We start from the raw sequence: 14,007 nt of genomic DNA, 5'->3' as shown, positions 1-14,007 counted from the left end.
TATATATCTGCTATATATGTGTGCCTTTTACCACATATATTCTATATGTATATCATTTACTATATGTCTCCTTACTATATATAATCTTTACTATATATATTTTCTAAATATATATACCACTTGCTATATATACTTATATATCTAAATAATTCCTTTACTATATATCTTCTATATATCTCCATTAGTATAGATATATACATCCTTTACTTATTATCTGTTTGCCTGTCTCTCTGTCTGTCTAGTTTTCTATCTGTCTATCTATCTATGTGCCCATCTACTTATCTATCTGTCTGTCTAGTTTTCTATCTGTCTAGTTTTCTGTCTGTCTATCTATCTGTCTGTCTGTCTATCTAGTTTTCTATCTATCTATCTATCTATCTATCTATCTATCTATCTATGTGTCCATCTACTTATCTATCTGTCTGGCTAGTTTTCTATCTATCTGTCTATCTGTCTGTCTGTCTAGTTTTCTCTGTCTGTCTATCTATCTATCTATGTGCCCATCTACTTATCTGTCTGTCTGTCTAGTTTTCTGTCTGTCTATCTATCTGTCTGTCTAGTTTTCTATCTGTCTGTCTATCTAGTTTTCTATTTGTCTGTCTGTCTGTCTGTCTGTCTGTCTGTCTGTCTATCTATCTATCTATCTATCTATCTATCTATCTATCTATCTATCTATCTATCTATCAGCCCATCTACTTATCTATCTGTCTGGCTAGTTTTCTATCTATCTGTCTATCTGTCTGTCTGTCTAGTTTTCTGTCTGTCTATCTAGTTTTCTATCTGTCTGCCTATCTATGTGCCCATCTACTTATCTGTCTGTCTGGCTACTTTTCTATCTATTTGTCTGTCTGTCTCTAGTTTTCTCTCTGTCTGTCTATCTAGTTTTCTTTCTATCTGTCTGTCTATCTATCTGCCTATATGCCTATCTGTCTAGTTTTCGATCTATCTTATCTATAAATATCTATCTTCTCTCTATATATTTATCTATCTCCTTTTCTCTATATGTACACTTCACTTATATATATATATCTTACATATATTTCATTTACTATACATTTAATATATATTTCCTTTACTATATATACATAAATCTCCTATATCTATTTCTTTGCTATATATAGATATCTTATATCTGTCACCTATATTACATATATATCCTTTATTTTATTTATCATATCTATGTGTCTCCTGTACTACATATGCATATGTGTATCTATATCTATATCTTCTATTTGTATAGTTGTTTGCATGTTGCCTCCCCTGTTAAAATGCTTGCTCCGTGTGAAAAGTTCATATTCAGTCATCTTTGAATCATGTCCTGTCTTTTGTGACCCCATTTGAGGTTTACTTGGCAAGGCACTGGAGTGGCTTGCCGTTCCCGCTCCAATGTGTCCTCATTTTAGAGATGAGGAGATTGAGGTGAACAAGGTTAAGTGACTTACCCAAAGTCACATAGCTTGTAAATATCTGTGTCTGGATTTGAACTCAGGTCATCCTCCAGGTCTGGTACTCTACCCACTTCCCCACCCAGATACCTCCATGAGGGCAGAGGTCATAGTTTTACATTCATTTGAATAATCTAGAGCTTAGCACAGTGCCATGTACATGAGACTTTAACAGCAAAGTCTTGCATCTAATAAACAGTTCAAACATTTTTAAAATTAAATTGAAACATCCATAACTGGCAATTCTTAAACTTCTATTTCCTAATCTTGTGAAAGCTACCTACTTTCATTTGTGACTTGGCTTCCCGAATTTTAAGAGGCAGGGGTCACCTCATTCATCTTTGTTCCTCATTCATCATCCCCCAAAGCACATAGCATGCTAGCAAACAAAAAAATATGCTTTGAAGCAAGGTGCCTGCATAAGAATTTCAAGGCCAGATTATTAATTAACCATATTTTTAAATGCTTCAAATGGTCAAACAAGTTTTGATTTCCGTCTTACAAATACACACATGCACATAAATTACACAGAGAAGATAGATAGAGGAGGGAGGGAGGAGGAGAGAGAGACACAAATATAGAGACAGAGAGACTGACGGACTGTCAGGAAAACATCACCACCAAACCCAAAAACTACCTTTAAAAAAGACCAGATTTCCACTCCCTCCCCCCATCTCAAACCAGTTTGAGGAAGACTTAGGATGCTCACCTCCTTTCCTAAGATGGTGACAGGGTAGAATTTGATAGAACAGTGAATAATAACAGCACCCTCATCCAATCTTAAAAAATGATCTGAAATGGGAAGGTAGGGTAGGTGAGGATGCTTGAAACAAAAATCTTATGCTACAGATCTATAGGGTAGGATAGAATGGTAGAAGGGAAGAAGATCCCACAAGATGAGATGCAATTTGCAACAAGCTTCAAATGAACACTAATTCCTGGTTGGGCAGTTTTGATTGTCATGAATTGTTAGTGTGACCATAAGGAAGTCATTCAAATTCTCAAGGTCTATTTCTTCATCTGTAAAATTAGTTTAAAAACTAAGTAACTTAAGAGGTTCCTTCCAGAAATAAAATTCTGTGATGTAATGATTTTTTTTAACTTATCCATTATTTGAACAGAAACATTATAATGGGGGAAAAAACCTTTCAATATTCAACATATATACAGTTAGGAAGTCTTCAATAGGAAGTCAGGACAGTCCCCCAAATAATCATGGCTACATCTGGAAGGGTTCATTTTTATGAAATATCACAGATATAAAGCAAAAACTCTTTACCAAATAAAATCTACTTATCAAACAGTTCTGTTCCATGAAAAGTTGAGCTACTGATTTGCAATTACTCCTGAAAAGCACAGAAAATTCCAGTTTCTTTGTATCTTTACTTGTGAGAATGGTTATTTAAAATTTAAACTGTGTCTAAGCAGGTAATTAAAAGTTGAAAATATTACTGAAAGAATTAAACCAAAAAACTTCTGAGGAAAAGCAGAGAGTTCAGGTCTTGGCTGTCTAGTAGTATATACTAATAAAAAATAAATCATAAGTTAGCTAGGTGGTTCAGTGGACAGAGCACTGGACTTTGAGTCAGGAAGGATTAAATTCAAATTTTGCCTCAGTCACATATTTGTGTGACCCTCGGCAAGACATTTCTTTAGTTTGTTCAGTTTCCTTAGCTATAAAATAATAATTTTTTATTATTAATTATTAAAATAATAATAAAATAATAATAATGCTTCCCACCTTCCAGGGTTGCTATAAGAATCAAATGAGATAATATTTATAAACGACTTTTCAAATTTTAAAGTACTATGTAAATTCTAGCTATTATTTTGGGGGAGCATTTAAAATTCTACTTGATCGCAAAGATAGTGCCATAGTCTCTGGGATATTCTGACAAATGTCCAGAAAGGAAAAGCGTCCTGGCTGTCCATTTTTCATTGCATGTTTTGTAGGCAATGACTATGAAGTGACATTCTTTAATGTCCTTCCCACAATGAAATACCTCTTGTGAAAATGTTAGTTATTTTCCATTTTTTTTTGCCATAATACATAAAATCTATAAACTTGTCTCTTTGCTCCTTTCTCTCTACCACTGGAGGCAATGCAGTGGAGAATAAAGAAAGGCTACTGCCAGTTTGGGAGTTGAAGTACCTCAACTCCATCCCTGCTGCTTCACGAAGAGAAAAGAACGGTTTTTATATCAACCTTAAAATTTAGGGTGACTACATGGCAGAAAGGGCAATCTACAAATATTCTAGAGATTTTTTATCACAATCTAGGACATACAATAACATACAATTAAGGGAGAGGAGGAAATGAACTCAGAGAAGCATGGTTTAGGATGTCAGGCACATTCCACCCAATGGGTGGAGAATGGTGCCCTTTCTAGGTGTGAGTACTGCGGTTTGGTGTCCAGAGTGCTTTGGAAGGAACCGTAGGCTGAAATGGGTGAATGAAATACATCCCTGAATAAATTCTCAGGGATATGCTGACTATTCACAGGATATTAGAACTGAGATGGCACAATATTACTCCTAATCAGGGCCATTAATTATCCACATTCCCAAAGGATTCAGCTGGGCTTTTCTGCTAGATATTACAATGACAACTCCTTCTCCTTGGGGTAGCTAGGTAGTATCGAGCACCAGGCCTAGAGTCAGAAAGATCCATGTTCAAATTTGACCTCAGAGACTTACTAGCTATATGACCCTGGGCAAGTCACTTGACTCCATTTGCCTCCATTTCTCATCCATAAAATGGGGACACAATGGAGCAGAAAATGGCAAATGACTCCAGTAACTTTTGATAAGAAAATCCCATAGACAAGCTCTTGGGGCCACAGAGTCAGACACTATGGTATAACAAATATAACAACCCTCTTCCCCTTATTTATATAGTGGTTTGAATTTTACAAAACAGCTTTCTCAACAAGATAATGGCTAGAGCCAACAACCAAGTATACACAGTTGTACATATCCGTGAATACATGAGAAGGAATGCCTCTTCCATTCATGCCCAAGAAAATAAACTTTTTTCTCCCTCCTGGACTAAAAGGAGGAGAATCTAGTTCAATATATACCAATAATAGCTAGATTTTTGTGTATAATGTTAAGATTTGCAAAGCAACTTTACACTATTTCATTTGATCCTTACAACCATGGCAGGTAGGTGCTATTATCTCTATTTTGCAGATGAGGAAATTGACAACCAGACAGATTCGATGACTTGCCCAAGGTCACACAGATTGTAAATATCTGAGGCTAGATCTGAACATAGGTCTTCCTGATTCCACATCAGCACCCACATATTACCAATGTCAAATGACATTAGAAAAAATAAAAAGAGAGTCTTTCTAGGTAGAAGCACTTAGAATTGTTCAGATGTAGAAAGGTTCTACACATCAAAACAATAAACTGCAGGTATTTGGATCTTTCCACATTCCTCAAAAAAAACAAAAAACACACACACACACAACTTCTTTAGGAAATCTCCCTCCTCCTCCATCAACTGTTCCTTGATTCTTTGTTAACTACAAAATAAACAAATTTCTGGCTTCTGTGCAATCCAAGGGCTAATTGGGCAAGAGGTAGAGTTATTCTGACTCAAGTTTCTTTTCCACTACCTTTTTTCTTTCCCTAGGCAGACATATGAAATATTAACAATCCTGAGAATCATAGGTTAAAGCTGGAAGAGACCCTTAGAAATCACCTGATCCACTCCCCGTCATTTTACAAAGGAGTGCACTAAGTAACCCAGAGAGGTTAAATAGTTTAATGGTTTCACAGAGAGGGCAGTAAATAAATAACTAAAAAATGAAGTCATAGTAATGCCTGGATATCATAAAACACTTTTAGTTTTGAAAAGTACGAAAGCACTTTGGTAGCTGTTAGAACAGTGGATAGAGGGTTGAGGCTTGGGATCAGGAAGTCCTGGGTTCAAATTCAACCTTGGACACTTGCTAGGTGATCCTGGACAAGCTACTAAAAACTCTGCCTCCCTCGGTGTTCTCATCTATAAAATGGAGATAATAAAAGTACTTACTTTGAAGAGTTGTTGTGAGAATCAAATGAGATCCTCATTTAACACAGAGCCTGGCAATCAATTAATTAATCAACAAACATTTATTCAATGTAAACACATGGCAGGTGTTCAGTAAATGTTTGTTGTTTCCTACCTTAGAGGTACAGGTGAAGCTGGGTGAAAGAGGGTGTTTAAGGAGGACTGGCAGCTCTGGAGAGCCCTTTTCAAGACTGCTGATCCACTTTTGGTGTCTTTCACCCCAATTCTCATCTGTGGTTCCAAGAAGCTGTAGCAGCCACACTGGTAAAACTGTCTAAACCAGGTTGAGGGTAACGGACAGGTCTCAAGTCCATTGGTGAGTGAGGGAAAATATCTATGCCTCTGGCAGAATGGGCAAATGGGAACAATTTGTTTCACCTGCCATGAAGGCAGCTGAAGGAGGCACTGGGGAGTGCTTGGAGCTTGGTCAGACATCAAGGACGCCAAGGTCATCCACTGCCTCCCAGGCCACCCACTGCCTCCCAGGCCACCCCACTCATCTTGGTGTTTGTCCTGCCACTGGACTTTGATGACCCTAGAAGAGACGTTGAGGCTGGCTTTGCACAACTCTGTCTCCTTTAACTCCAACTCCCTGGAGAGTCAAGACATCGTCTTTGTGATGTCATTGGTTCTCCTCAAAATAAAGGATGAAAAACTTAGGATTTCCTTCCTCCTTTTTTTCTTCCTTAGTATAGATAAGTTCATCCAAGCTTCACAACAAGCTTGAAGACAGATACCACAAGTATTATTATCTCCATTTTTCAGATGAGAAAACAGGTGTAGAGAGGAAAAATGATTTGCCTGTGACTATGCAGCTAGAAAATATCCAAATCCACGACTGCCTAACTTCAAATTTGGCACATTATCTATTAACTCTTCAGAAAGCAAACTCATTACATATCTCAGCCTGAACAACAGGTATTTTCCATCCATTGTCTCCTCCTGGATGGACAGTTAGACCAAATTCTTTTGAGTCAAACTACCCCAGGATCTTTGCCAAGAAACCCCCAGATAACTAATTTTCAACTTGTTTAGACTTCCTTCTGGTGGTTCCATGAATAGAGCACTAGACTTTGAATCTGGAAGACTGAGTTCAAATCCAGATTCAAACACATCCAGCTGTGTGACTCTGGGCAAGCCACTTTACCTCTGTTTGCCTGTCAAAAGCATCTACTGAGAAGGAAATCGCAGGCCACTTTACTATCTTTACCAAGAAAACACTCTGGCTACAAAACTGTACATACCCTTTGACCCAGCAATATAACTACTAGGTCTATATAACGAAGAGATTAAAAAAAAGAAAAAAGGAAAAAGGACCTATACGTACAAAAATATTTATAGCAGCTATTTTTGTGGTGGCAAAGAATTAGACACTGAGGGGATACCCATCAATTGGGGAATGGCTGAACAAATTGTAACATATGACTGTGATGGAATACCACTGTGCTATAAGAAATGATAAGCAGTATGCTTTCAGAAAAACCTGGGAAGACTTACGTGAACTGATGCAAAGTGAAATGAATTGTACACAGTAACAGCAATACTGTAAGATGAATAATTGTGAATGACTTAGCTAATCTCAGCAATACAAAAACCCAAGACAATTTTAAAGGACCTATGTTGAAAAAATGTTCCTCTAGAAAAAGAACTGATGGAGTCTGAATAAAGATCTAAGCATACTTTTTAACTTTATTTTTCTTGGTGGTTTTTGTTTGTTTTCCTTCTCAAAATGACTAATAGTGAAATAACGTTTTGCTTGACTACACATGTATAACCTTTATTGTCTTCTCAGTAAGAGATGAGAAGAGGGAGGGTGGGAGAAAATTTGGAACTCAGAATTGTACAAAACAAAAGTTAAAAATTGTTTTTACAAGTAATTGGAAAAGGTATCAAATTTTTAAAAAATTAAAAAGGAGTATAAAAAAAAGAAAGAAAAAAGAAAAACCTATGAATGGCTATAGTCCATGGGGTCACAAAGAACTGGAGATGACTAAATGATTGAACAACAATAATTTGGGGGGGCAGCTAGATGAAACAGTGGATAGAACACTGGCCCTGAAGTCAGGAAGACTCATCTCTCCGAGTTCAAATCTGGCCTCAGACACTTACCCTGGGCAAATTACTTAAAGCTGTTTGCCTCAGTTTCCTCATCTGTAAAATAAGATGAAAAAGGAAATGACAAACCACTCCAATATATTTGTCAAGAAAACCTCAACTGGGCTCATAAAGAGTTTAGACAGGATTGAAAACAACCGAGCAACAAGACCTTCTGCATGTTAAAAAAAGTTTCAAAGAAGCTATTTTTTAAAATTAAAAAATCAGTCATATTGAGGGGTCTCTGATAACATTCAGATATATTCTAATAGTCCAGTGGTTCTGCCATTTTCTTGAGGTACTTTCCTTCAATGATGTCACATATTACAATCTTCTCTACCAGCCCATCCTAAATTAAAAAATTACTAAAATCCATCTTATCCATAAATGAGTCAGAGGTGGAGTCCACCCAATATCCTAGGAGCCTTCCTCCATTCCTCCTAATATCTCATAATAACTGACGGAGTAAACAAACTGTCCACTGGTTATCCTTCACTTTCACTATGTGATCTTTCTTTTTGTTGTTGTTGTTCATGTCTTTAATAACACATCGATTCTTAATAATTCCTTCTTTGGATTTTGTCACAGCTGCCTGATTATACCCACAACATGTGTGTGTGTGTGTGTGTGTGTGTGTGTGTGTCTATCTCTATTGCCCTTAAAGTGATTTTAAACTTCAGAAGCTATAGTGTTAAATGACCCACAGGCATATCTCACCAGAAGAATACTGGTATTAAAAAATTGGGTCTTTGTTTCAGGAAGAGGTATGGAGTTATTAGAAGAACTCTGTAGTTATTAAAAGAAAATCTATCCTCTTTTCTTCCCATTTAATCCTAAACTCATTCGTAGACATTTATAGCCTATGACCAAGATATACATGAATGCCTATCCAGATAACAATTATATAACATATAACACAATGATATATGTAACTATATATGAGAGAGAGAGAGAGAGAGAGAGAGTAGTGATGAATATGCTCCATCTGTCATTCATCTGATTGCATATCTCAGCCTGGACAAGAGGCATTTTTTTTTCATCCACTTGTTTCTTCCTGGATGGATTGTTAGTCACATTCTTTTGAGTCAATATAAATCACATTTAAGTGGCTCTGCAATGTTCCAGAACTATATTCAATGAGCATGTCATATACAAACAAGAGCAAACTGTGGGAACTCAAAAGAAATCTGTCTTCAGCTTAGATTCTGTTCTGGATTTCCTCCATGGCAATAGCAAACAACTCTGGCAAGTACACGTCTCCTTATTTATGTCTCGTTTAAAATTAATGATCCACTATCCTTCTCCATAAGATTTTACCAGTGAAATTATATTCTAAGTCAATTTTAGCCTTGGCTGCCATCTCTCTCACTCAGCAATTAAACCAAGCATTTGCTTACTAAGATGCTTTTAAGGCTCTCATAAAAGTCTGTTCATTGTGACAAAGGATTTACATTGTTTAAAACTTAGGTGAACTTATTACACAAGAGTTGATGCCAATGTCCTTTCCTCCAATCATTTTCTTTTTTTAAATCAATAACTTATAAAGTCAAGTTGATGTTGCTTTAATTGTATGTCACATCCTTCCCCATTTTTATTCATCTAGTATTGTATTAATTTTGATCTTTTCTCTAACAAGTCAGTGGTCTTTCTATAAGCTGATTCAGAAATAATTTCTGTTCTCTCTCTACATTCTTTACAAGACAGCTAAGTGGTGCATTGAGCATTGGGTCTGGAGTCAGAAAGAATCTGAGTTCAAATCTGACTTCAGACATTTATTAACAAGCCACTTATCCTGTTTGCCTCAGTTTCCTCACTTGTAAAACAGGAGTAAAAATAGCACCTACATCCTACAGTTGTTGTGAGGATCAAATGGGATTTTATTCGTAAAGCAGCTAGCACAGTGTCTAGCATGTATTAAGTGCTATATAAATGTTAGCTCTTATTATTATTGTTACAATGGGCTTCACTATCTTCTCCAGGCAGATGACTCTCAGGTCTAATATACCCAGCTTTAAATCTCCTGAACACTGGATATACCATAAGCATCTCAAACTCAAAAATGTTCAAAACAGAATTCATTCCCTATTCCCAAATTCCTTAATTCTATTGGAGGCACCAACCATGATCCTATTTACTCAAGTTCACATGTCTTCCCTCTCCCTCACTCCTCATATCCCAATCAGTTGCAAAGCCCCTGTTGATTCCACAACATTATTTCCTATCTCACATCACACATCAGTACTAACTCGGTTCAGGTCTTCATCACCTCCCGCCTGGAAAAGTCTCTAATTGACCTAGATGTATCAAGTCTGCTCTCTCTGATTCATTTTTGATACAACTGTCAACTTAATTTTAAACACTATTCTGACTTTTTCATTCCCCTGTTTAAGAATTCCCAGTTGCTCCTTCTTACCAGTAAGGTAAGATACAAACTCTATTGTTTGGCATTTAAAACCTTCCATAATCTGGTTCCAATTTAGCTTTTCAGGCTTATTATACTTTCAACTCCCTCTCACACATTCTCCATACTTACCAAATTGGCCTAAATGTTGTTACATATACACTGTAAAAATTAAAATTAAGAAAAACTGAGGCATAGAGTTCCAAGCACAGTCAATTTATTAGTAAAGTGTGACTATATCAATAAATAGGATCTCAGCTTCCTCAGCATAGCTAAGACCCTGAATGAGGGAGACAACTCCCTCTCATAGTTTTGGGGGAGTGCTGAACAAAAAGCAAGGATTTCATAGATGGGAAACAAGTTATAATTGGTTAAAAGAGCTCAAAATCATGAATGACAAAACCAATCAGTTACAGAACTGAGGTATGGGTACAATATGATTGGAAGAAAATTGGAAATGAGGGGCTAGCAACAACTCCCTCCTTCCCTTCTGTAGCTGAAAAATATTCATTGTTTGAGCCCACCTGCAAGTAGTCCAGACTTTTTTGAATAGCAAACCAGACATCTTTGAAGGATAGCTGGGTGGTGTAAAGATACTAGAGCAGTCTCCCTGGTTTCCACCCACATACGCCAAGGTTAGCAGATTTCTTTAAGGCAAGAACAGAATAGTGATTAGCAAGAGAAATGGATTTCTAAACTTAACTCATTACAGGCCAGCTGAATTTCTGGACCGAGTTCAAGGACCTAGAACCAGTTATAAGTCTTATAACCAGGCAGTTATAAGACAAAATCAATTAGCTTGTAAATGGTATTAATAATTAAAAAGATACAATACTATACCATCTCCCATCTCTCTATCTTTGCACATAATGTCCCCCATGTGTAAGTTTTAATAGCTTAAACTGCACTAAGACTTTGGGGGCATTCCATATATTCTGGATTTAATTTTCTGAGTATTTTGAGATATTTCTGAGAATTTTCAAGTTCCTTAATGGAAAGCAATGTTTAATTTTTTAAAATTTTGTATCCTTAATATCTAGCATAATGCCTGGTATCTAGCAAGTGCTTAATAAATTCTCGTTGAATGAAAGAATTCTTTCGTTAGCTGAGACTTTCTTTTTCTGATTTCATTTGCAGTAACTCACTTTCTCCAGTGGTAGGTTCACTTTCTGGTCTTTGGATATGGATCAAGTCAACATTTCTTAAACACCTAGACTATGTGCCTCGCACTATGTTAAGCACCAAATATACAGCGAAAGCAAAACAGTCTCTGTCTTCAAGGAGTTCACAACCTCCTGGAGAGGGGAAAAAAACCATTAAGTATAGGTTGGACTCACATTTATAGTCCCAACATTTATAGTTGGCTTAAAAATTATGATTTTGTGCATCTTCTGCCCCTATTCATCCTGCAGAAGCACAAGGGGGTCACGCAGGATTGAAGGCTATTTTATATATTTTTGCTTCATGCGTTGTTGTAGCCAAAGAAGTCATCACCAAGTGGCCAGCCTACTGGTGATGCGAGTCTTTGGATTTAGCTCCCATAAAGCAGATAAGAGTCTACTGCCAGGCCTGCTCAAAGCCTTTCCAGCATGGTAGAATCTGCCAAACCTTGTCCTTCTCTGACATAATCTCCAAGAACCCAGGGCCACTTCCATGCCAAGATGAAGCACGGGAGTACGACTTTAGGGATGATGATAGCTTGTAAATACCCTCCTCTAGGCTTCATCCTGATATTATGATAACTCTGGATTCTTGAAGGTTATGCCAAAAGTACACAAGCATTGGCAGGCCCCCCTCAGGATGGAAACACTTCAGGTACGGACCCAAGAACACAAAGTATGTCTGCTGCCCGAAGACACGTCTAGCTAGATTTGGAAAGGTTCATCACCGCTGCTGGCTGCAGGCTGGTAAATTTATTGGCCGCTGTAATTCTTCAAGATCAGCTACTAAATCAGGTAGCAGAGGGCCAAGGAACAGAGAACCCACATGGCCAACATTCCAGATCCTGGAAGTATTGATGTGTCCTTTAAACATAAACTTGTCTTTTACTGAATTGGCAAATGAGTTAATTAGCCGGGAAGCCAGGGATACGACCTTGCTTCTGTGACTTCTGGACTACGTTTTGTGACACCTTTTAGTCTGAGCTGACAAGTCTGATGAATGGATGTCAAGAGGAAAGCCAAGACAGGAATAGATTTTAAATAAGAAAATGAGTTGAGAAGTCTAGATGAGCATGCAAAAAGGTGTATATGAGGTATGTGGCTACACAGGAATAAAGGGAGACTTGATAAATAATTATCTAGACTCAAAGTTCATAGGCATGTGGAAAAAGATTTTATAAAACACTGAAAATAAATGTAGGGGCAGCTAGGTTGCTCAGTAGTTAAAAAGAGATAGAAATAGAGATGGGAGGTTTTGAGTTCAAATCTGGTCTCATACACGTCCTGGTTGCGTTAACCCCAATTGCCTAGCCTTTACCACTTTTCTGCCTTGGAACCAATACCTTGTATTGATTCTATAATGGTAGGTAAGGGTTTTTAAAAAATGAAGAAAAAAAAAAAGAAAAAATGCAATATAGGCAGCGAAGAAGCATGGTGCCTAGAGTTAGGAGAACCTAAGTTCAAATATGGCCTCAGATGCTACCTTGCTGGGTGATATTGGACAAGTCACTTAACTCCAACTGGCTAGCCCTTACTGCTCTTCTGCTTTTGGGTTCAATATTTAGTATCAATTGTAAGGCAGAAGGCAAGGAGAAAAGGAAAGGGAAGAAATCCAACTTCATGACTTGATAAAAAGATTACCTTGAATTCTCAGATCTTGTAATGGTGACTGCAGAATCTGGCAAAGTCCATCAAGCTGGAAAAATGTTGAGTAGAGTTCTACCAAGAGACTATGTTCCTACAAAGTGCAGGGCTGAGTGAAGATGGCAAAGTAGGAGAAGTACATTTGCCCTCCATTTCCCATCTCCAAACTCCCTCCCCCATACCCTCTCCTCCAAACAGAATTAGAAAATGCACCACAGTGAAAACTGATGGAGAAATCCAAAACAAAGCCATATTGAATCATTTTTCCAATCCAGATTTGCAAAGGGAAAACAAATGGAGACCTAGTGACACTAAGGAAGGGGTCTCACCTGGAGAGTACCACTTCAGTGCAAGGAAGAGGCTTTGCAAAAAGGCAAGAGGAAGTCCCAAATCCATACCAAGGTAGCCCTATGTATGCCCATCCCAGGCCACCACAGTGGGAACAGGTGTCAATAGGCAGTTTTGCTACTTACTGCCAAATTCAAGGCCATACGTGCAGGGTGGGCTAAGGAGGGGCTCTGATTTCCCCAGGGGTGGTTTTCCAGGGTAAGGAGTGGTTGTGGGTCCCAGGATTAAATTCAGAAGCAAGCAGCAGTGGAATGTCTCAGATCCCAGAAGTAATATGATTTCTCGATTCCAGCTTCTAACCCAAAGTGAAGATTGCAGAGGAATGATAAAGCCTGGAATCCCAGACAATGGAAAGCTTATATTGAACCAGTAGAGGTTTCTAGATAACTAATATGGTCTGAGTCTATTAACAATCTAATGTTCCTTAGACTCAAACCAAAGTTACTTGCAAAGTGGGAAGGAAGCAATATAACATCACCCTGGATCAGACCACAATGGGAGCACGGAAAGCTTGTAACCCTCCAGCCTGAATTATTCCTGACATTCTAGAATAACACAGTATGAGTCTTAGTACCCCAAGAAATCAGCAGAAGAACCCAAAAGGACAAAAGTTTAACTCAGAGTATCCCCCCAGAAATGAACTAAATTTGGTACTAACATCAAGTTCAAAGTATGAAAGAAATATGAAAGAATGAGAAAGCAAACAAACAAAATAAAAGGAATCCCACCATAAAAACTATTATGGTGACAGGGATGCTTAAGACATAAACCCAGAAAAAGAGAACGACTCCAAGACAACTATAAGCAAAGCCTTAAAGAAAAACACAGCTTGGGTGCAAATCCAACTAGAATTCT

General features: G+C 37.6%; 1 protein-coding gene across 1 annotated transcript in view; it reads right to left on the bottom strand.

Moving 5' to 3' along the window:
* The window catches only part of ZNF704 (zinc finger protein 704), a 329,242-nt gene that overhangs the window by 300,607 nt on the left and 14,628 nt on the right, over positions 1-14,007 (bottom strand). The window lies entirely within an intron of this gene.

The sequence above is a fragment of the Gracilinanus agilis genome, chromosome 1 (assembly GCF_016433145.1).
Source record: "Gracilinanus agilis isolate LMUSP501 chromosome 1, AgileGrace, whole genome shotgun sequence".
NCBI classification, from domain to species: domain Eukaryota; kingdom Metazoa; phylum Chordata; class Mammalia; order Didelphimorphia; family Didelphidae; genus Gracilinanus; species Gracilinanus agilis.
This window is presented reverse-complemented; position numbering and strand designations above follow the sequence as displayed.